At 39.7% G+C, this 11,036-nt stretch overlaps 1 long non-coding RNA gene across 1 annotated transcript in view; it reads right to left on the reverse strand.

The window, feature by feature from the left end:
• Nucleotides 1-11,036, reverse strand: part of LOC309349067 — a 36,324-nt gene that overhangs the window by 23,835 nt on the left and 1,453 nt on the right. The gene's annotated exons all lie outside the window — the stretch shown is intronic.

The following is an 11,036-nucleotide window of genomic DNA, read 5'->3' on the forward strand; positions in this document are numbered from 1 at the left end:
TTCCTTTGGCAATCAGCACGAGTGTCTTATGTAAGTTCTAAGAAGTTTAAGTTCTAAGCACTGAAAACAAGATTCACAATTCAAAAACCTTATAATGTTGTTGTTGTTTAGTCGTTTAGTCGTGTCCGACTCTTCATGACCCCATGGACCAGAGCACGCTAGGCACTTCTGTCTTCCACTGTCTCCTGCAGTTTGGTCAGACTCATGTTTGTAGCTTCGAAAACACTGTCCAACCATCTCGTCCTCTGTCGTCCCCTTCTCCTTGTGCCCTCCATCTTTCCCAACATCAGGGTCTTTTCCAGGGAGTCTTCTCTTCTCATGAGGTGGCCAAAGTATTGGAGCCTCAGCTGTCCTTCCAGTGAGCACTCAGGGCTGATTTCCTTAAGAATGGATGTGTTTGATCTTCTTGCAGTGCATGGGACTCTCAAGAGTCTCCTCCAGCACCATAATTCAAAAGCATCAATTCTTTGGCGATCAACCTTCTTTATGGTCCAATAATATCTTGGAACAATTGTGTTCAACCCTTCTAAAACCCTTCTAAATTTGTCTGGCAGGGCAAAAAGCCCAGAATTAAGTTTAAAATATTAACTGATGCTAAAGAAAGAGGGGGGTTTGCCCTGCCAGACTTAAGGTTGTATTATGAATCAGCAGCTTTTTGCTGGCTGAAAGACTGGCTGCTTCTTGAAAACACTGATGTGTTAGACTTGGAAGGATTTAACAATGCTTTTGGTTGGCATGCATATCTGTGGTATGACAAGGTTAAGATTCACAAGAATTTCAAGAACCATATTGTAAGGAAAGCAGTGTTTAATGTCTGGACAAAATATAAAGACGTATTAGAAAACAAGACTCCAAAGTGGCTTTCACCTATGGAAGCTAAAGCTGTGAAAAGACCCAATATGGAGGTCAAATGGCCGAAATACTGGGAAATATTAGAAAGAGATGGAGACAATTGGAGATTGCAGAGTTTGGAGAAACTAAAAGACAAAGTGCGAGATTGGTTACATTATGCTCAGATTAAAGAGGCTTTTAAATTGGATAAAAAGTTAGGATTCCAGGTGGAAAAATCGAAACTGGAAACAGAACTGTTAGAACCTAAGACTAAGGTACTTTCAAGAATGTATAACTTGTTGCTGAGGTGGAATACACAGGATGAAACGGTTAAATCAGCTATGATAAAGTGGGCACAGGACATTGGGTATAACATCATGTTTGCTGACTGGGAAAAGTTATGGACCACCGGTATGAAGTTTACGGCATGTAATGCCTTGAAAGAAAACATTATGAAAATGATATACAGGTGGTACATGACCCCAGTCAAGCTAGCAAAAATATATCACCTGTCAGACAATAAGTGTTGGAAATGTAAGGAAACTGAAGGAACGTTCTTTCACCTCTGGTGGACTTGCCCTAGGGTTAAGGCCTTCTGGGAAATGATATATAACGAGTTGAAAAAGGTATTTAAGTATACCTTTCCTAAGAAACCAGAGGCCTTCCTTTTGGGCATTGTTGGCCAGAGGGTGTTAAAGAATGATCGAACATTTTTTATGTATGCAACAACAGCAGCAAGGATACTTGTAGCTAAATACTGGAAAACTCAAGATTTGCCCACGCTGGAAGAATGGCAGATGCAACTGATGGACTACATGGAGATGGCAGAAATGACTGGCAGAATCCGAGACCTGGGAGAAGAAGCAGTGGAGGAGGATTGGAAGAAATTCAAGGACTATTTACAAAAACACTGTAAACTATATGAGTGTTAAGAAGGATGAGAGATTCTAAAACAACAGGGCACCATAAAGTTAGTTGTAAAGATTATGAGAATGAGTGAATTGTATGAGAATAATAAATTTTGAATAAATACTATGTTAAAATTAGGTATTTAAGATTTAGATAAAATATTCAAAGTTAGGGACAAAATATTGAAAATGTGTATAATAAGAATGGAAATAAGGTGATAAATTGCTGGCTAAAGTTTTATTAATGTGGAATGCAGGAGCGGGAGATGTGAGGAAGTCCAAAAATGAAGAAAAGTTGGTTATTACACGATGCCAAATTTTATGTTTGTTTTTCTTTTCTGTTTGTTTTTTGCTTATGCTGTTTTTTTTCTTTCTATTGTATTTTTAAAAAAAATCAGACATATGAATACAGGGGAAAAAAACAAAAAAAAACAAGTATTTTTGCGGGGAGGGGGTAGGAAAATTACCCTGTGGTAATTTAAATCTTTACTCAGAAGGGCAGTGAGTTCAGAATTAATTCAATCAGCAAAACTCTCTGGTCTTTGCATGTGAAGAGAGCTTCCTGTTTTAACCAATCACATGCCATATTTTTACAATGAATTGCATCAAAAGGAAAAGAAATAAAGAAAAACATTTACTGTAACTGCATTTCATCATTGAGGAACTTCTTTAACTGTGAATTTTAGAATAATTGGTTAAGCAATATACAGGCTATTGTTGCTCTGTCTGGTGCCACTGTCTGGTGCCTTCATTATATGATTTGAAGCAATGGCTGCATTCTACTTTATTGGAGTGGATTTTATTTACTGAATTTACACCCCACCTTTTTTCTCCAGTACATGGGCTATTTTCTCCATACTTTGAGTCGGCCCCTCCTCATTTAACCACAACAAACCTGTGAGGTAGGTTAAGCTGAGAAGCAGTGATTGCCCCATGAGTTTCATGGCCAAGTGGACATTTGAACCTTGGTCTCTTAGGTCTAGTTTAATTTACTTGGGAGATGTTTACTATTGTATTTTGATTTGTGCTTGATATCTGTAACCCACCACATGGCCCACAGCCCTCTGAGAGGCTAATGAATAAGAAACAATATCAAATTCAATATTGAATACTAGAACCACCACCACCAACAAAAACACCAAAGGGCACATAGTAGAACCAATAAACCAAGCTACATCCCTGCCCCATTTTCCCCTATGAATGCTTGCTAGAACACAAATGTGAGAAGGGCATTAGCTTGCTGGACTGTCCCACAGTTGCAAAATGATGGCATTACTGCATGGAAACCCCTAACAGACAATTTCCACATTTATTTTTGTTAGTGTTTAGGGCCTGTCCCCTATCCACAAGTGCTCAGGAAAGGCAACGGTTGAAGGCTTGGTGTCTGAGTTTGATTTTTTCTTCTTCTCTCCCTATCCGTTTCCCCTTGTGTGTCATGTATTGGTGGAGAGGGAGAGATAGAGAATGAATGCCTGCTGGCAGCAACTGTCTTATTTTCATTGATTCTACATAAGCCAATGAGCGAACCTTCTTGGCTGAATAGTAGGGTACAAATGCAATAGATAGAGTGCTGAACTTGTTGACACTATTACAGTGAAGGCACAACATGATCCATGCGCACATCTGCAGGGAAGTGCAACGTGTTTATGCACAAAGAACTATACTTTCAGAGTGTCCTTGCAATAGAAAAACTTCCCCTCTCTATATATACATCCCACCCATCACAATGACAGGCATTTCAAAAGAAAAAAATATATAAAAGCTGTTTCTGTTTAATTACATGTTAGGATGACCAAGTAATCGAACCTTGGGCAGCGCTACTCCATGACTCTCATGGCTGTAGGTTTTATAGGACAAAAAAAACCACACTGCAATGGACAAGATTGTTGAAAGAGAGGCTAAAAGTGGCTGGGGGGGGGGGGAGAAGCAGCACCATACCTTCATAATGAGGTACCCCAAAAAGGCACTATAAAAACATTTTATTTGCAAAAGCATTGCATTATGCATATTGCATTATGTTTTGGGTATTCTGAAGGCATTATACTGTTCATCAGCATCAGCTAGAAAACAACTATTAAAAATCAACATATTGTGCATTTTGCACTGTATGCAACATACTGTATAAATTTGGAACTGCATAACACATTTTTATAAATGTAAAAGATGCCCAACAGAATTTCACTAGAAACAGATATCAAAGTTATTGAAAGCAAACATGTTCTGGATGTTGATTGCTGCAGAAGAGTCACTTCCACATGGAGTGTATATCATGCAAATACTCCTGATTTGTTTTCACAACATTTGTGTGGTTTATTTGTTGCCATGACATGTTTTTTATCCAGCACTTCTGACTCTTCTCTTACCACGAAAGTCCTTTTTAAAAAAGATGTGTATTTGTTTCACAAGAGTGCTATAGTACCTTTGCCTCTTGCAATGTACCTGCTTTATCTGCATTCTTACTGTACCAAGGACATATACCACATTTCTGACTGAGTGGGAGATACACACAAAAGTGTGACAATCTGGAAATGGCCCAGGACAGTTCTCACAAGTAGATGTGCCACTGACTTTTTGCATGAGTGCAAGGGAGTTTTCTGCCCTCCTCTTCCATCCATATACTCCCTCTACACTGGAGGAAAAACCAGAACAGATGGGGGGGGGGGGAGGAAAACATTCAACCCCATCCCCTCACCTACTTCAACTCCCCCATTCCAGTGTACCCATCAACCCTGACCCCAATTCATTGCCAATCCTCATCCCCTCATTCCCTAAACAGCTCGCCCCAATACAGTGGTATCTTGGGTTACAGTCGCTTCAGGTTACAGACTCTGCTAATTCAGAAATAGTACCTCAGGTTAAGAACTTTGCTTCAGGATGAGAACAGAAATTGTGTGGCAGTGGCACGGTGGCAGCGGGAGGCCCCATTAGCTAAAGTGGTACCTCAGGTTAAGAACAGTTTCAGGTTAAGAACGGACCTCCAGAATGAATTAAGTTCTTAACCCGAGGTACCACTGTACACAGTTCCCCCTGTTGATGCCGCCACTGGTGATGGGATGGTGGCGATAAAGAGGAGAAAGTCTTTCACCCCTTCACCGCACCACCACCAGAAGGAAGCAGACGAAGGAGACTGCCCCCCTGCCTGTCTTGCTCGTTCTGTTGGCCCCATCACCCACCCCATCTCCCAAATCAACCAGTAGCAGCGACAGGGGGAGAGCAGGCGTGCTCACAAAGCCCTCTCTGTGAGATCATATTGGCAGCCATACCAACTGCAGTGTGATGGAATTTTTCCTTACAAAAAGTAACATACAATACCATACAATACAATACCATATAATATCATACAATACAATACAATAAATCAGAGTGGGGAAGCTCTGGCCTGCAAACCTAATCTGGGTCGGCACAGGCTCGAGTTTGGCCTACAAGGCCCACCTGCTCCATGTGATGTGATGGCAGGTGACAGGTAGAGATGCAGCTGCCAATATGCAGCTCTTGGGAGCCTCAGAGAGTCCTCCTGATGGTGTGTTGGCAAGGGAAGGTTGTTGTCACTACCAATCAGTTGATGCTTGAAGGGCCTTGCAAAGAGACCTGCTTAACACCTAGAAGTTGCTGATGATCAGCTCACTACAACAAAGCACTGCACAGGGCTCTTTCTAAGTCCTGCATTGTGCTTTGACGTCCTGAGCATCACGGAGACTTCAAAGCACCTCGCTGCATGACATCTTTGTGACATCAGGAGACTGACACATGAGTGCCCGCCCCCAGCTGTCATATTAGGTAAATGAAGGATAGAGCTCTAGCCCACTGGTCGGATTCAATCCCCCATTCCTACATTAAAACAACACAGAAATTAAAACAGAAGAGAGATCAAGGGAATGCCTGTATAAACATGTTTTTGTCCTCCATTTCAACAGGTTTGTTGAACGTGTATGTATAAAGGAAGCAAAGCTGTGCTTAGCAGTTATAAAATGTATTAAAATATTTAGCTGTTTTTAGAATTCCACAAAACTTGAACATCTTCAATTTACTGTAAGAAATGCTTACGTATCAAAATATGTGCAATATTTCCTTTCACTGGTGTCATTTGATGCCTTATTTCACCATGTATATGACAGCTGATTTAGCAACAGAATGTATACCAACCCCAATTGTTTTTTTGTTGGTTACTTTGACTACAATTCTGATGAAATCATATTTTTCCTCTGTTACTTTGACTACAAGTCCAATGAAATAATATTTAAACACAAAACTAATTTGTAAAAATAATCTGGCAGGACCTTGCAGATTTTGAAAACTGGTCTTAACAAGAAAGAAGTGTTACCTGTCCACTGCCCATTAATTAGTTAACATTATCCAGTCATTTATTAATGATTAAAGCTAGGGTTCTTTTTTTTTGCCCCTGATCCTGAATCTGGTTTGGTGTGTATGTGTCACTAAGCGAAAATTTTGGGATTATTATTTATAGTTTTCGTTTTTAAAAGGTCTCAATACATGCAAAATATTTCCCCTGCTATTTTACTCAAAAGCAAATATCCACCGTTTCACACCTAGACATGACAAACATTTGTTATGAATAGCAGGAAAAATTATTTCAGTTATCAAATAAGATTTTTTTAAAAAATTATTTAAATTTTTCAGTGGGGAAGCACCTGCTCTATGAAATTCCAACTGCATTTATGTTTGGGATGGCACCTTTACTGTGTTGCATTTTGTGTCTTCTAAAAACGTGTTTGTTCAGGCTAGCTAACAACAACAACAACAACAACAACAATGGTGATGTTATTATTTATACCCTGTCTATCTAATAAGGTTTCCCCAACAACAACAACAACAACAACAATGGTGATGTTATTATTTATACCCTGTCTATCTAATAAGGTTTCCCCAGTCACTCTGGGTGGCTCCCAACAGAAAATTAACAGCACAGTAAAATGTCAAACATTAAAAACTTCCCTAAACAGGGCTGCCTTCAGATGTCTTCTAAAAGTCAGATAGTAGTTTATTTCCTTGACATCTTTTGACACCTTGACAGCTTACCCAAACATGTAATTTTATTATGTACACTTGCTTCAAAACTGCTGGTTTTACCTATGTTTTTGATCAATCATATATCTTTTTTCTTCTTCTAAAGTTTTATTTTATCAGCTCTGCCCAGAGAAATACTCTGGGCACCATCATTTTGTCTGTTAGGTGCCATTCAAAAATATTTTTTATTGACTCAAGTTCTTAACTGGGAGGGTAACTATGTGTCCTCTTTCTGTATGCATTCTTTTAATTAGGGTGGGTGAGCCTTGCATGTGTTTTGGATGAGCCATAGAATTGTAGAGTTGCAAGGGACTCTGAGGATCACCTAGTCCAGCCCCCAGCAATGCAGGAATATGCAGCTCATAAGATTGTAAGAAGAGTCTGCACGTGGTTGGGATGAATCATAAAATGATAGTCTAGTATCCTGTTTACAAGTGGCCAACCAAAAGCCTGTGGGAAACCTGCAAACAGGATTTGAGTACAAGAGCACTCATTGAATTTCCATGAGCTCTAGTATTAGGAGGGAGAAAAACTCTTCTCTATCTCTGCCTCTTCAGTGCCAGATTTACATATAAGCTAAACAAGCTATAGCTTAGGGGCCCACTCTCTTGGGGCCCCCCAAAAAATTAAAGGAAAAAAACCACTGGATGTACATTTCCAAAATATACGTTCAACATTTACTTTGATAAAATAAATATTTTGTTATGTGCAAATGGCTTTAGATACCTATTAGGTCCATAAATTACCACATAGCACATATTCAACACAAAAAACAGCAACACTTTGTTGTTGACAAAGGACAGCTGGACATATAAAGGGCCCTATTACGTTCAGTAGCTTAGGGCCTCAGCAAACCTAAATCCAACCCTGCTTCTTCTCTAAACTAAAAAAATCCCAAACAATGCAACCTTGATCATTTTGGCTGCCCGTTTCTGAACCTTGATACCCCTTGAGGTCTTGTTTCACTGCTCTTTTTATGTTTGATTTTAGCATACTTTTTTTGTTATTTCCATTTTTTGTTTTGTTTTCACACTTCAGTATGACAAATAAATATAACAAACAACAGTAATATTTTAATAAATATTTCATATTGTTTTACGTAAAGTACTCAGAGGCTTTTGATGATTACGTGGTTTATTATATATTGATAAATAAACCACAAAATCTACACTAATTCTCCCTTAAACATTAACTGACTGCGGTATAGGCAGCATCTAGGCTGCTTCATCTTTCATGAATGGAGTAGCTGTAGGTTGTTGTAGCAAAGTTGTTGTCCTTACCGTGTGCATGTGAAGGGAGATCCATTCATAAATTTCAACCCCTCTGCCCCTGCTTTAAAATGAGGAACCATGACTCTCGAAAATGAATGAATGAAATGAATGAAAAGGAGGAACAATGTGAAATGAGACACAAAATGGTGTATAAGAATTCACTAAAAAAAAAGAAAAAATAACTTCTATGAATATTTTTTAAAAGAGGCTGCTATCCTATACAATCCAGAGGTACTTACTTTTGAGTAGACATTAATTAGATTATCCTAATTAGATGCTTTTTGCCAAAAAAAAAAAAAAAAAAAAAAAAGGTAGGAAGGCAGAGTGCCTGTTTATGGAAGGGCCTGTACATTACATAACTAGAGGTGAACACTGAGAAAGAAAGTGTATTTTCCTACAATCGGGCTTCTGAAGCTGTTTCGTTTTACTGTGATTTGTGAGGCACCACAGTTGTCTCTGACAGCCATTCGACACTTTTACATACAGACCCAGAAGACAAGACATGCATGGTGAAAATAAAGGGCATCAATGATTATAAAGGACAGTTTAAAGGTTCCAATTTAGGCTCAGATCTGGAATGTCCCCCTGAATTCATGTTTGCAATTCATGTTTGCAGACAGAATACGCACTCCTTCCCTAAACTGTGATATATACAGTATTGCTTTCCGGGGTGGGGCAAGAGGGAATGACACACAACATAATACAGTATGTCAATATGGAGTCAGCACCAGCTTTATACATGTATTTTACCAAAGAGTCAGAGATTATTCAAGACACCACCATCAACTATATCAGCCTTATTTGGTCCTCTTTCCAGCTACACTTAACTGCAAAAGACATGACGATTGAAGCATTTAACAGTAAAGCACAGAGCGTTGGCTTTTATAGGAAACACCACCAAAAGATTGTGATTGGAACATGACTTCCTGTTTTGGAAAAGAACCCCCTTATGTTGTTGTTGTGCATATAATCTGCTGGCCACTGTTTTGGACTCCCCTCCCCCCAAAATCAGTCCTGCCCCACCCCCAAGCCTGGTGCTTTATATTTCGAGGGGTTTTTCCACCTTGTTTCATATGTTCAATAATAAAAATGAATGGATGCCGATAGTATTTTGGGCAAGTGTGCCAGTTGCAAAGTGGTAATGCTTTTCAAGTGATTATCCCTGGCATGTAAATGAGAAAAACATGTACAGTATATATCTCAAGTCAAATGCTTGTAGCATATTGGGACAAAAAAAAAGCACGAGGTACAATTTAGAAAAACCTTTATTTACTAAATAAAAGTAAAATAAGCTCTCCAGAGCACCAGAAATTTTTCCATCTTACCATCTGCATTGGTATATCTGATGAATTGAAGCTGCACTTATGTAAACTTGTAGTTCTCACACTCCCTGCTCACCCTCCTCCACTGCTGAAATGCTGTTTCATCTAGGGCCAACGGCCAAACTCGGGCATGCCATAATTTAATAAGATATGAAGTATTTCAAAACACTTTCCTCTCATTACACAATTTTTGCTTTCTTTAAGTTCAACTAAAACATTTTTTGTTAAGCAATTTATGTTCACAGAGAATAATCTTTCAGCAAAAGAGCATATCAGTAGGGAAGAGAACAACTCACTTCAGGAAGTAAATGGCCAATTCAGGAAGTAAAAGAAGAAAGTATTGCAGTATACTTTACTTACCGAGTACTGTTATGCTGGCCCTTAGAAAGGCAGCATGTATCCAGATTTCTCAGGGTTCGGCTATACAGTAATTGCTAACCTCTGAAATTTTAACTCTTAATAAAAAGCTTGGCTATAACATGTGTTTTTTGTATTTTCAAGCCCCAAACACAACTTTTTCTGTCTTCCTTCCCTCATCCGCCCTATGTATCAGTGGTGGCTAACCATTTTTGGTTCATCTTTGCCCAGTCCTCCGGGGACCACATGCCACAGGTGGGTGTGACCAAAAGTGGGTATGGCCATTTTTAATTGCATGCATTCATGCACGTACACATATATGCAGAGCACAACTAGGGATTGGAGGATATGTCAATTTCAGTTCCCTCCTGTTTTCATTCTTCCAAGTAAGTTCTCCACATTTTGCAGCTTAAAAAAAAAAAATCATCACGAAAATTCACCAGCATTTTTGTGAAACTCTGTCCTAAATAACACATTTTTAAAGGTAGCTTTGACGATCATACCCATTCATATTTACAGCTCACCAATAGGCTGCTTGATATATGCAAATTTTCTTTCAAGTATTGTCCTCCTCAAGATAATGTTCTGGCGGAACCAATCGTCACTAGGTTACCTGCCTGCACTTTGGCACAAACCTTTAAAGCAAACAGATTATCTGTTATCTGCAGCGTGGCAAAGAATAGGAAGGGACCAAGGTGCACCATGCCCAGGTTTGTCATCGCTGGGCTCCTGCCAGGTCCCACACCCCTGCAGAGGGGGCACTCTCAAGTCCAGCACCCCTTGGTCACTCACTGCCTGTTCACCTTCCACTCTCAGGTCATGCACACAGTGCGAAGCATGAGGGGTAAGAGCAAACTGGGCTCAGAGGGAGAGTGCAAATGGGAATTGGTGAGAAACTCAGTTCAGATTGCATGGGAAGGTGAATTTACCACACTGCCCCAAGTAACAAGGCAACCGAGGCACTGGGCATCCTTTGAAATTTGAACTTCCCTGAATTTTTACAATGTAGTTCTCCAGCCACTGAGAAGAAAAATGCACATGTTACTAGGGTAAACACTGTATAAAAATGCATAGAAATGTGAAGACAACATACAAAATGCATATGGGCGGACCATAAGTCTATAGGAAAATGTGCATAACAAGGGGATATGCAGTAAAATGCTGGCGAATTTTCAGGACGACTGTTCTTCTATTAATTGCAAACTGAGGTGCACAGGTGCCAAGTCTCTGGGGCCCTGGGTACCCGAGGAACCACATTCCCCATGATGGGGCCAGGCACCCACAAATTTCGGTGCCAGGGCCATGCACACTGCATGGCCCCC

This window comes from Podarcis erhardii (genome assembly GCF_964252035.2).
Source record: "Podarcis erhardii genome assembly, chromosome: 8".
Classification (NCBI taxonomy): Eukaryota; Metazoa; Chordata; class Lepidosauria; order Squamata; family Lacertidae; genus Podarcis; species Podarcis erhardii.